Below are 14,421 nucleotides of genomic sequence, written 5' to 3'. Positions count from 1 at the left end.
GCAGAGCTGCATCTAGCTCTAGGATTCTCAGTACAAGAAAGACATGGACCTGTTGAAGTGGGTTTAGAGGAGGGCAATGAAGATGATTAGAGGGATAGAGCACCTCTCCTATGAGGAAAGACTGAGAGAGTTAGGGTTGTTTAGCTTGGAGAAGAGAGGGCCTTTCAATAGTTAAAGGGGGTTTATAAGAAAGAGCTTTTAATAGAGCTTGTAGCAATAGGGGGCCTATAAGAAAGATAGGGACAAATTTTAGCATTGTCTTCTGCAACAGGACAAGGGGCAATGGTTTTAAACTAAAATAAGATAGATGTAGACTAGATATAAGTAAGTTTTTTTACAGTTAGGGTAGTAAAATACTAGAATGGGTTGCCCAGAGAGTTGGTCTATGCTATATCCCTGTAAACACTCAAGGCCAGGTTGGACAGGGCTCTGAGTGACCTGGTCTAATGGAAGGTGTCCCTTCTCATTGCAGGGGTGTTGGAACGAGAGGACATTAAAGGTCCCTTCCAAGCCAAACTATTCTATGATTGTATGATCTTGTCCTGTTGATGCCTTTTTAGCTGGTCCTAGAATTATGAGTCAGGCACAGTTAGGGCGATAAAAAGGGGTTACCTTTATGTAAGAATCCTTAGGTGCACAATTCATCAGGTGGAAAACACTGAAGATGCACATCCTACATAATGTGTATACAATTTTTATAGATTTTGCAAATTAGCATATCTGACAAGAGTCCCCAATTAGAAGCATACTCAGTGAAATCATCTCCCCAGTTCTAGTACCTTCTAAATCCTCCTCCCTCAGATGATGACTAAACTTTGTTTATAATAAATATGTCTCAAAGAGCTGGTTTCAACCTTGGTTCCTAGGGAGAACCAAGATAGGATAGGTGACGTGGCTCCGGGGTTTTCGGGATCTCCACGAAAACGGCTGCCGTGGGTGTCCCAGACAGAGAAGTCCAGTTAAGCACAACCTGTCTGGGCCCCTCAGGCAGGCTCCAGGGCCACAGGCAATCTTAGCAAGCTCAGCTCTTAAGTGAGATCAGCTCTTTAGTGATTCTTAGCTCATTAGTGATTTTCAGCTCTTAGCTTGCAAAGTGCCTTTGGCAGACGCGGGGAGAGAGAGGAGAAGGCTGTATGAGGTTCCACAGAGATGTCTTTATTGGTGTCTTCTGCAAAGTGTCTCAGTGACAGCTCTTCTGCCGAACTGGGAAGAAGTAGGGGTTTATATAGGGTATAAGAGTTTTAGAAAACAGTCCAATAGTAAGGGTTGAGGCAAAAGTGACCTATTTTCTTACAGAGAGATAAGCAAGGGTCTGAAGATGGAAGAGGGGCTTCTTAGGTCCAGTCATGACTAGGCATTTCCTATCTTAGGCTGCTGAATGACAGGGAGGTCTTGCAGGCCCTGTGCCTGCTACAGATAGGGACCTTGGAATGTGTTTTGTCTTTCTGCCTAGGAAAATACTGAATCTAAGCTGCAATAATAGACTACAGAGCTACATATATGTGCGTAAAGAATACAGAGAATATACAAAAGAAAAAGTCAAAAATCAACACAGCATCACTGTCAGAACTGGTCTAAGGGCTACTACATGAGCTATCCTCTAATCTGTTCAAAAGTTTGGAGCTGCTCAGGGCCACACACAAAATAGTTGTTCTTTCAGGTCACTTAATATAGAGGGCTCACAAAGTGACTGTCCTAGAATATGCATTCTGTGTGAACTCTCAACTCCTAGGAAAGCTTGGATTTCTTTTTTCTTAGCTGGTGGGAACATCCTTGTTACCTTATTGATCACATCCCTTGGGATGTAATAACATCTTTCTGGCCATTTTATTCCTAAAAATAGACCTCCTTTGCAGGTTCTCTGACCTTGCTTTGTTTTACTGCAAATACAGTGCAGTAATCCGTGGCTCTCTGGGCTTTATATGAGTCCAAATCCGGCTAGCTCTGGACTCTGACCCACACGGACTTGCATAGACGAAATAAAAGACGAGAAGCGCTCTTCTCCGCGTGGGAACGAGTATCCTGTGTATTGGCTTGGGGGAGGACACTTCTAGTGACGGCAACCACCCAGGTAGAAAGGAAGGCTGAACTACACCTGCAGTGGGGTTTTATACCTGAGGGAATGGGGGAGGGGAAAGAGGACTGCGGCCAATGGGATGCCATTGGGGAGGGGCGAGGGGAGGGGCCACCCGTGGGACAGACCACCAGGGGATATAGAAAGTGTTAGCGTTCAAAAGCATATAATCACATAAGCGATTATATGCGGTGCTCTTTATTTAAGAGCTCTGGGAATCAGGGTAGTTTCCAACCAAATCTGATTCGGACCATACATTCGAGGTGAACGTGTTTTATACTCTATCGTTATATAACTTTAATGTTAATTATTAAACTTATATTGTTCTATTGTATACACAGATTTCAGCTAAACATAGCTTCTCATGGTTCCCCTTTAAATTTCTAACATAGTTTCTCATGATTCTTCTTATGATTACACAATAATTATATTTAGTTACTAAACAATCATCACATCTAACAATTATATCATTTATCATACTGCTTACGCAGGTGCAGTGATCTGAAAAAACACAAAGCCTAACATTTTCAAAGTCTATCTGTAATATTTTCCAGGGCTCCACTATCATTCTCCCCCCTTTTAAAGCATTTTCACTTCACTATAGGTGTAAATGTTTTCACTTGATACAGTCCTTTATTCCTCAATTTATACTTGACGTTCTTCAAATCCAGGGTTGATGTGGATGCTATCACGAACTGGAGAACCAGAAGATGGTGGGCATGGATCTCGTGTCAGTGCCTTTATTATTTTCTGGTTCCAGGATATTTTCTTCTGTATCTCTCCCTTTAAGATGCTGTAAACTAACCAAATTGCTAAGAATACAATTAGTAAGATTATCACACTCTCAATGATAGATTTAATCCATGAACTCACATTCCACCCTAACCCTTTAAAGATTTTTCCTAACCAGCTTGTAGTCAAGTCCTTTTGCTCTTCTTGTGCTTCATGGTCTATTTGTTTCAACTGATTGATGTCATATTCTACACCTGCAGTTACATTTGGGATATGAACGCAGCAATGATCAACTTGTCCCTTTAAAAATCCACATACTCCATGCTCTTTCAGGAGTAACAAATCTAAGGCCAATTGATTTTGTAAAGTCATTTTTGTGGTGGCTTGTAATTGTAGGTTTAATTCTTTAAATCCTTCCCGGGTGACCCTTGCCAGTCTATCTACCTGACCTGTAAGTTTGTACAGCATCTCCCTACTCCGACAGTTTGCTATAGGACCAAGTAATGACTCTAGGGCCCACCCAAATTTCACTCCACTAGAGGGTTCTTGCCAAGTGTCATCTGGATGTTCATTGTCTAGAACTTCTCGTCTTGCTCTTATCTGCAGAAGTTCATGTTTTCCATTAAATGGGGACTTTTTCCAAATTGGACATAAGGTTGGAAGGCCCAAAGTAATCTCCTTTACTTTCCTGTCTACAGGCAGATGCGTTGTCCAGGTACCATCGCTTGCTGCCCATACAAATTGTCCTGGACCTCGGACTGTAATTCTGGTACATCCTATAACTGCTTTATAATTCACTCTGCCTTGTTTATGTTTGATCCCTCTGCAAGCACAACCCATCTGTAGGGCTATTGCCAGGGGTGGCATCTGTTTTATCTCTGCATCATCAGAAGTGCAGTCATAAGTTTTATTACATGCCCACCAACTTACTTTGTCTGCCCTCGTTCTGCTACTAGTGGCAGTGTTTGTTATTGCTGGATCTGTTTCATTCTCAGGGCCTTCCCACTTAATACACCAAGGGGGGTTTGCCATATATTGGAATCCTTGAAGAATACTCACAGACCACGCACTGTCCCAAGGCTCTATCTGATCTTTCTGATCTTTGGCCTCACACTTCCATACCAGAGTGGTTTCTGTAACATTTTCTATAATCTTTTTATAGTGTGGTAAATAGCATTGCCATTGTGTGATGCCTCCTGATTCTCCCATAGGGGTTCCTAGTATGCCATCACTTAGAATACAGTCTTTCTGGCTCATGGGTCTCATCCATGTTCCTATTTTCTCCCAAGTTTCCTTGATTACTTGCCTCAATTCGGGTATCTGTTTACATGCAATCGTTTTTGTTCTTGTGTATTTCAGGTAGTTTTGATGTTATGATTCCCCAATTGACTGGGTCTCCTGCTGCCTTTGGTATTGGCAGACAGGCAGTTATTCTACTGGTGTTTTGCATTTTGGCAAAGTCTTTGACTAATCCAATCATTACATTCTCAGCCCGAACTGCATTAGAAACCTTTATCACCTGTGTTTCTGTTTGTACCTCTCTCTTCATTCTAGAATGAAGAGTAGTTAGTTGATCATTTTGCATTCCACATCCCAAAGACATTAATGACCATAACGTTAGCACAATTACTGATAGCATTCTCAAAGTAATTAAACACATCTTATCTGCAGCCTTGTTGGTTCCACAGTTTACACAGTCCGTGATCCAGGATGGATTTTCTTCACTCGGGTGGAATGAATCCAGGGGTCCACGCCGGCTACTTTGACTGCTGTAAAGGTGGTTGGTAGTACCTGATGGGGTCCACTCCACTTTTCTTTCAGCGGTTCTTCGTTCCAGTTCTTGATGTACACCTCGTCTCCTGGATGTACGTTATGAACTGGGTTCTTGAGAGTTAGTGGTCTATTCCACACGAGGATTCTCCGGAGCAGAGCTAAAGTTTTCCCGAGAGACAGAACATAATTATACACTTCCTGCTTTCCTGTGACGTGTACATTAGGGTTAGGCTCAGGAGATTCATATGGTTTCCCATACAATATCTCATAAGGACTGACTGACATCCCACTCCTAGGCTTTATCCGAATCCTCAACAGTGCTATTGGCAAAGCCTGGGGCCACTGCAATTTGGCTTCTTGGCATATTTTACTGATTTGCCCTTTTAGTGTCTGATTCATCCTCTCTACCTGTCCACTCGACTGGGGTCTCCACGGTGTGTGGAGGTCCCAGGTTATCCCCAGCAATCTACTTACCTCTCTTACTACTGTAACCAATAAATGGGGCCTCCTATCTGATGATACCCCTAGGGGTACCCCGAACCTGGAAATAATCTCCTGTAGTAACCACTTAACTGTTTGCTTGGTTCGTGCGACAGGGAAGGGCTTCTGGCCACCCAGAGAATGTGTCAACCCCCACTAACAGGTATTTGTATCCTCGAGTTCTTGGCAGTTCTACAAAATCTACCTGCCAATAGTCTCCTGGCTCTATTCCTATGCGAATTCTTCCTAGCTGTGCCTGTCGCCTAGCCACTGGGTTGTTTTTCAAGCAGATATCACATTTTGACAATACTGATTTTGCCATTGTTAACATCCGTACCGAAATTAAACTTTGCTTTAGCAATTTTACCAATGCCTCTGCACCCCAGTGACATTCGTTATGTTTAATTTGTAGAACGTCTCTCATTATCAAGGGGGATACCACTATCTGTCCTTGTGCAGTCACATACCATCCCTCTGAATTCTTTTGTGCATTTAGCAAACGTGCCAGTCTCTCATCTTCTACTGAATATTTTGGTTTTGGAGGCAAATTGAATTGGGATACATTAAGCTTTAAAGATATCAATGCCATTGTTGTTTGCATCTCTCGAGCAACCTGTCAGACTGCCCAGTCTGCCTTTCGATTTCCCTCACAGATTTTGGAGTTTCCTGATTGGTGTGCTTTAGAGTGTATAATTGCCACTTGTTCAGGTTTTTGTACTGCTTTTATCAATTGCAGGACTGCATCCTGATGTTTAATGTGCGTACCTTGAGAAGACAATAGTCCTCTTTCTTTCTACAGTGCTCCGTGTACATGTACCACTCCAAAAGCAGATTTTGAGTCAGTCCAGATATTTACCTTTTTCCCTTCACTTAATTCTAGTGCCCTGGTTAAAGCAACCAGTTCTGCCTTCTGGGCAGATGTATTTGGTGGTAATGCCTTTGCCTCCACTACTGTACTGACTGTTGTTACCGCATTTCCAGCGTATCTGGTTCCGTTTTCCACGAAGCTGCTCCCATCTGTAAATAACTCCCACTCTGGCTGTCCTAGTGGGACATCTTTCGGGTCTTCTCTTGCTGAATAGGTGTTCTCTATTACCTCCACACAGTCATGCTCTAATGGGCCTTCTTCAGTTGTGGTACCTAGGAACAAAGCTGGATTCAAAAGGTTAGTTGTTTTTAATGTGACATCATCCTGCTCAGTCAGGACTACCTGGAATTTCATCATCCTCGCTTGGAGATAGCCAATGGCCCCCCTTCTGTTCTAAGACAGTGGTTGCCATGTGTGGTACATAGACATCTATGTGCCTTCCCATAGTAAGCTTCCTGGCTTCTTGTATCAGCATCACAGTGGCTGCAACTGCCCGCAGACATGGAGGCCACCCGGCACTTATGTTGTCAAGTTGTTTGGAAAAGTAGCCCACCGGCCTTTTCCAGCTTCCCAGATGTTGGGTCAGGACTCCGAGTGCTAGGCGCAGCCTTTCATGTACAAACAGCTGAAAATCTTTAGACAGATCAGGTAACCCTAATGCTGGAGCAGTTGTCAGTGCTTCCTTTAATTTTAGGAAGGCTTCTTTCTGTGGTTTGCCCCAGGTGAATGGCTATGTCTTCTGAGCTTCATACAGGGGTTTTGCAATCAGTCCATAGTCCATGATCGACAGGTGAAACCATCCTGCCATCCCGAGGAAGACTCACAGCTCATGTAAATTCTGGGGCTCTGGAATAGCACAAATAGCTTGGATACAGTTAGTGCCTAGTTTTCGTTGCCCTTGTGAAATTTCACATCCCAGGTAGATCACAGTCTGTTGGGCAATTTGTGCCTTTCCTCTGGATACTTTGTAACCTCCCATTCCCAGTGAATTTAAAATCTCAATGGTTACCTTTATACAGGTTGCTTTTTCTTCTGTAGCTATTAGTATATCATCAACATACTGCAACAACAGGTATTGGTCTCTTGGTACTTGCCCATTCTCGGTCCAAATCTCCAGCTCCTTTGCCAGTTGGTTTCCAAATAGGGTCGGCGAGTTCTTGTAGCCTTGTGGGAGTCGTGTCCAGGTGAGTTGGATCTTTCTTCCGTTCCCTGGGTTTTCCCACTCAAAAGCAAACAGTTTCCTACTTTCTTTGTCAAGGGGGATGCAGAAAAAGGCATCTTTTAGATCAATTACAGTAAACCACTTATATATCTCCTTTACGGATGTCAGCAATGTGTAGGGATTTGTTACCACTGGATAAATGTCCTTTGTTATTTTATTTATTGCTCTCAAATCCTGCACTAATCTATATTCACCATTTGGCTTCTTTACTGGAAATATTGGCGTATTAAATTCTGATTCACATTCTTCTAAAATTCGGTATTTCAAGAATTTCTCAATAATCTTTACTATTCCTTGCCGTGCTTCTGGTTTTATGGGATACTGTTTGACTTGTACAGCCCTCGCCCCTTCTTTTAACTCTACATGCGCTGGTTGTGCCAATTTAGATTTCCCTGGTATATCTGTCTCCCATACAGAGGGAATCACTGCATCTTCTACCTCCCTAGGGATAGAGGGAACAGGTTTTTCTTTGATCATTAATATCTGTCCCGTCTTTGATTCAGGTATTTTCATTATAAGCTCCCCATTTTCAAAGGTTATTACTGCATCAAGTTTCGCTAGCAAATCTCTCCCTAAAAGCAGAATTGGACACTCAGGTACGTATAAGAATTCGTGTTTTATAACTTTGTTCCCAAAACACAAATCTAGGGGTTGCAAGAATGGCCGTTTTTCCTCTTTCCCTGTAGTGCCGACTACTGTCGTTTTCTTGTCCCCAATTTGTCCTTGCAAATCATTCAATACCGAGTAAGTAGCTCCTGTATCTATTAGAAATTTGACCTCTTTATGTCCTAGCTGTATATTTATACCAGGTTCCTTAACTTGTTTTACCGGTTCTATGTCTAGTCAGCTGGTATACTCCCCCAAAACCATCCCCTTGGTAACCTGCTGGAACTGATTGCCCTGGTGAAACTGGTTGTTTAAGTCGGGACATTGTCTCTTCCAATGGCCCTCCCGCTTGCAATACGCACATTGATTTAGGTTTAACCCCTGCGTAACTGGTCTCCTACCTCGACCATTCCTGTTACATCCCCTGAAATTTGGGTTCCCTTTTCCTTGTATTACTGCCAACAGATTCTGCTGCTGCCTTTTACTAGCTTCTCTTTTGCAATTGTTATATACCTTCCAGGCTACCTCAAGTAGCTTATCCAAATTCCTTAGATCTTCCCCTTCTAATTTTTGCAATTTTCTACGAATATCGTCCTGTGACTGGCCCAAGAATATGAGAGCGAGCTGAACCTTTGCTTGTTCTGTGTACATTTGGAGATCTGTATATTTCCTTGCTACCTCCTTAAGCCTCTACAAAAATGCAGTGGGAGATTCCTTCTTTTCCTGCCAAACTTCATATAGTTTAGACCAATTTATAGTTTTGGGCACAGCATTCTGAACTGTTATTTGGATCCACTCTTGACATTTCCGTAGTCTCCCCATATCACAAAATAAATTAGGGTCCCAATTTGGATCCTCAATTGGGAAATTCTCATCTAAATTCCCTGTTACTAGCCCATTTCTGATATCTTCTCTTGCCCTCTCTTTGGCTGCCTTAAGTACCATCTCTTTATCAGTAGAATCTATTAAAGTATCTAATATTACTTGTATGTCATCCCAGTCAGGATTTTGAGTTTTTATAACCATTTTTACTACTCGTGCCATTTTATTAGGATTTTCTTTATAAGTTCCGGCTGTTTGTTTCCAAATAACTAAATCTGCAGGGGTAAAAGGCACTTTTACAAATACTGACCCTTCCACTCCTACACCTTGTTGCAAGGGGGCGATTACAGTCCGTTTTTGTCGGTTTATGTCTTTTCTATCTACAACTGGGGCAAGCTTTCTGGCTTTCCCCGTAAATAGAAAAACAAATCAACATACGGAATCTCATCCCATTTTCCTTCTTGTTTACAAAATGACATTAACTGCGAAATAGTGTTTTATTGCAAAGTACCGTATTTTGGCCATTTTTCACCATTCTCCAAGGCATATCCTGGCCACCATGTATTACAATAATCAATCAACTTAGCTTTATGTAATTATTCCCCAAAATTACTCTGTTTCCCATGTGCTAATAAGCACCCCAAAGGAGAAGTTTGCGGGATAGAGGTGTTGCCACCCAAAATCCCTTTAAGTTTCTCCATTCCAAATATACCACAAATTGCCGAACCCGCAACGTGTTTGCGATTGTCTTATGGAACGGCGCCTAGGCTTGTACCACCAGGAATTCCTTTAGCCCAACCAAGCGTAGCTTTCGCTGCATCTTATTGGCAGGCACCCAAACCAAAGTAAAAAGCACCTTACCTTTCTCCCGGGGACGTTGCGAGCGGCAGAAGCGGTCGCGGCTGATCTAGCTCCCTGAGAAATCCCTCGGTGCCGGCTGGAGCGTGGTCGAGTCGCAAAACTCGCTTCAGCAGCACCCGCAGGGTCCCATCTGGGTCGTCAAAATGTTAGTGTTCAAAAAACACATAATCACAGAAGCGATTATGTGCGGTGCTTTTTATTTAAGAGCTTTGGGAATCGGGGTAGTTTTCTAACCAAATCTGATTCCGACCATACATTTGAGGTGAACGTGTTTTATACTCTATCGTTATATAACTTTCATGATAATACTTAAACTTCTGTCAGGGCTTCTGTCGTGAGAGTGCATGGAGAGTCCAGGTCTTTGTTGCCACGAAGAAGGTTGAACAGGGGAGCGAGGTCCTCTGTTGTAGTTCCTAGCAGTGGGTGTACCCAGCTGATGGATCCGCACAGGCTGTGCAAGTCTCTCAGGGTTTTTGGGTCCTCTCAGATGGCAAGTTGCTGGGGTTCGACAGTCCTTCCCCGGATCTGGACTCAGAGGTAAGTCCACGGGTTGGTGTACTGTATTTTGTCCTCACGGATCTCAAATCTGGCCTTTTCTATGGTTTTGATGGTCTTTTTAACTGCTTTGTCTAAGTAAGCTTTATCTGATGCACAAAACAGGATATCATCCATATAGTGGTGGATGATTGCATCTGGAAATAGGTTCCAAACAGGAGACAGGATGTGAGCAACGTACCTCTGGCATATAGTGGGACTTTTTTTTAGTCCTTGTGGAAGAAAACACCAATTATATCTTTTGAGTGGGGCCTCTCTTTTAAGAGAGGGAATGGAGAAAGCAAACCGTGGAGCGTCCTGGGGGTGCAGCGGAATGCTGAAGAAACAGTCCTTAATATCTATGATAGCAAGGGTCCAGTCTCTAGGCAGCATCAATGGTGAGGGCCAGGCCAGGCTGGAAGGGGCCCATGTCCTGGATGACCTGGTTGATTTTGCGAAGGTTGTGGAGGAGCCTCCACCTACCTTTCCAGGCTTTTGCAGTATGAAGACTGGAGAGTTCCAAGGGCTGGTGGTCTTGACGATGTGGCCTTTGGCGAGCTGTTCTTTCACAAGGGCTTGTAGTGCGCGCAGTTTGGCTTTAGAGAGGGGCCACTGTTCAATCCAGATCGGGTTATGGCGTTTCCAGGTTAGCCGAGGGGTATCTGGCAGTGCACGTTCTCAGTGGCCCCGATTAGAAATCCCAAGTAGGAATACGTAGGGAAGTGTTTTGCGGGGATCGCTAAAAACTTTACAACTTTGTGAAAGTTGTAATGCTGGTATGTTTATTATTATAGCTCTGGACGCATGCGGAGATTACTCTCTTTAAAAGACATGCATAGTGCTGGGAATTTCAGGTCTTTTTTTGTCTCTTTCCTAAATACATATGCATACAATTTCACAATAGGTTCATACATGTTCATTTTTACGAATTTCGCGTGACATTTGCCACTAGTTTTTCTTTATCAGAAAGAATTCTTAGGTCAGGTTGACCTGCTTTCACAGCAGTCTGTCTCTATCACTTTCTCTCTCTTTCTTTTTTATCTTTGTCTTTCATTGAATCAGTATCTCTGAGCTTAGGCTTTGCAGTCAGGCTACATAGCTATGTTTTCTTAACTACAGACTCAAAGATGTACATTTTACTTAAATTAAAATGGATTTCTACTCGGGACAATTTTTATTCTGTCTCATTTCCCCCCTTTTCTAGAAAATAGGTAAATTCTTTTACTTAATGCAAACTTTTACGACAATAAGTGTCTCAATGCTTTACCATGTACATTTGATAAGGAAGTTAACACAGCTACTCGCTGTAGTATTCACCAATTCCAAATTATCAATATAATGGATAATCTTAAACTTATTCCAACGAATATTAACAAAACTACAATGGGATGACACAACTTATTAAAGATTCTATTTGCAGTTGGTGACTACTCAAAGATCACATCTTCCTAGTGATGATCCGCATTTTGTTTTATTCTCTGTAGAATTCTGGTTATTTCTTTTGTATCATGTTGTGATGCCGATTTTTGCCCCAAAAGGCGAGAAATTACTGCTTAAGAGACTCAGTCAAATAAGCAGGAGGTATTTTATTACGACGTCGGAGAAATCCTAAAATGGGATTTCTAAATCTTTACAGCAAAAGCGTACCTTTTTATACAGTTTTAGGTTTGGGATTACATCATATTCATGCATATACATATGGGGAGTGGTGTAGGCGGAGCGTGGGCGGGGACTTCTCTTTTGAGGATCTTCTCAGGGGTCGTTCCGGTCGGCCTTCATCAGCTTCGAGGAGTCTTCCTCTTTAAACTTTTGAACCTCTCCCCAAATTTGGTCAATTCCCGGTGTAGTTGGCTTAGTCTCCAGGCCTTGGCAAGGGTCTCAGGGTCAATTTGACATGTTGGCCCTAAACGTGCTTTACCCAGCAGTTCTTAACTTATCACTGTCTGTCCTTATCTCTTCCCTGTCATTGTGTTCCATACCTTACCCAATTTATTGCTCTATGTGATTTCCTAACATTGAATATTTCCCATAACTGCTTTATATTCTATGCTTTAACCCATCATCTCTTGAAAGTAACTGTTTTAGGGGCTTCATTTCCCTCCTTTTCTTATAACTTACGAATTCTTTCGTCAAGTTCTAATCCTTCGGGGCGTTGATACGCCCGCACCATCGCCCAAATCATTTGGATCTTACTCATCAAGGATTTCAGCCTCCACCACAAGCATAGGTTCATAAAAGTCAGTATAAGCATTGCTATAGTTAAAATTAGTATCGGGTGTACCAGGTAATGAAAGACCTGTGTTGCTGTTGGGGAAAATCTTGTGAAAACGTCTCACCAGTGATGTTGGCCTACTTGTTCTACTTCAGTCAGGATGTTTTTTATTCTTTCTGAGTTGTGCTCTACCTGTAGGACCATGCACTTAACTGTTTGGTTCACTTTTTGCACCAGTCTTCTTACTTCTGGATGCACGAGCATCGCCTTAAGAACTTCAACATCTATACTTATCTGTAATTTTGGCAACTCATGATACAGGTCGTAGTCTGCATTAATTAGCTGCTGGGTGGTTACAGGAGCGGTATAGTTAAAATTACAACTTATAATCTTGGTAAAATTACATACACAAAAGTTAGTATTGTTAGTTTCTTCTTGGCAACTATCTACAGTTACGTTACTGCAAGCTGTTCTGACGCAGGTGCATCCATTCTCTACATAATAAACTTGCGACCGTACTCTATTGTGTGGAAGCATTTCAAAAGTGCATACACTATTTTCAGCATCTAAGCATAAATCTTCTGTTTCTACTATAGCATTTTCACATATGTATCCTAGTTGCCCCCTAGGAATACATGCTTCTGTACTAACAGACTGCCACTTATTTTTGGCGTCATCATAACTCGCCCAAACATTATGATCTACTGGCCTAACAAGGACATTCTGATGTATGGTCTCTAAGGTAAGGATAGGGAAAATCGCTCTTTCCTCTGCAGCACTGATGGTAAGAACATAGGCTTCAATGTGCTCATGCTGTGGTACATAAGTAAAGTTTACTAATTGCCACCAGGCTTGATGGTCCCTTTTAAATTGTGTAGTATGACTATCCTTCAGTATCGTTTCTCTTATTTCCTGGGACAGCGTTCCTGACGTTCCTTCTCTTATTATCCCTGCTGCCACTAACTGTACTCACTGTTGTGTTTGTGTGCATTGGATAGCAAGCGCAATTTCCTTGCTAATGTCTCCTGTATAGCCGGCAATTCTAGCAAAATCTTCAGCAGTGTGATTTGCTACCAGGGTTAGCAACCTAACTACCAGTGATTGTGTTTCTGCCAATGTAAGCATGGATGAACTCAGGGGCGTGTGTTTCTGCCAATGTAAGCATGGATGAACTCAGGGGCACTTTAAGTTTTCTTTTAAAGTTGGTGGTGACAGTACTCAATTTGTTAATCAATACCTCTTGATCTATGGTATTCAGTATTCCAAATCTAGTGCCGACCCATCCACTTATATCCTTTTGCGCCCGCCTGTGATAAGACTTAGTAGCTAGCCATGCCTCCCATCCTTTAAGGCTTTGTTGTATGAACGGTTGACAGTCCTTTTGCAGATGGGTAATGTTAGTCTGAATATTCATCTGCACCTTTTTCAGAGAGTACGTGGGGTCTAGCAGCAGTTTCAGTTCATCTGACCTCCTTACTACCTGGGGCCCGATAAAGGTTAAGTTATGCACTTTTCTACATTCAATTGGTGGAGTAATTTCTTGGGGCAAGTCTAAATTTGGATATAAGGAGATCACGTCTTCCGGTGATGCCACTTTGTATCTGGTAACACGTCTGGGGAAACTAGTACCCTGTTCTAGCGTTTTCGACTCTCTTTCACATGCGAATGTCATCGACTGATCTAATCTAAATGCCATCTCACACTGTGTTTTCCTTTCCTCGGGACCGCTAGATGCTACGATCTTTCCCACAGGAAAGAGGAGAGGGTGAGGGTCAAAGGTTATATTTTGAGGATGTAGTTCTCCAAGTGAATCTTCTCTATAAATTACCGAGTTTCGGGGTTGTGATCCAGGTGGGTCTTCCCTGAAGTCACTCTACAGACATGAAATTGGGCCCTTTTGCTGGATCCAAACGGTGGGCTTGCCCATTTTCACTGGACTAAAGGTAATCAGATTATGTTCAAAAGTTGGCATCAAGGGTTGGATTGTTAATACCAGCCGCCTTGTTTTTCTTTCTACTGGGTCAAGTTCCCGGCACCCAATTTGGATTTGATCTCCCTTCTGTGCTACTAGGTATGTCCGCTTATCCCATTCCTCTTTTGGGTATGGCTGATTGTTACGTAAGGCATAAACTTCGAAATAGGGCCCCTTCATCCCTGACTCTGGGTGAATGCACTGGTGTGCATTGGACCATGGGTCTATTGGGGCAGAGTTTCGAGGAAAAACTACATTCTGCCCG

Source organism: Molothrus ater, chromosome W (genome assembly GCF_012460135.2).
Source record: "Molothrus ater isolate BHLD 08-10-18 breed brown headed cowbird chromosome W, BPBGC_Mater_1.1, whole genome shotgun sequence".
NCBI lineage: Eukaryota > Metazoa > Chordata > Aves > Passeriformes > Icteridae > Molothrus > Molothrus ater.
The sequence above is the reverse complement of the archived record's forward strand: the minus strand, read 5'-3'. Positions refer to the sequence as shown.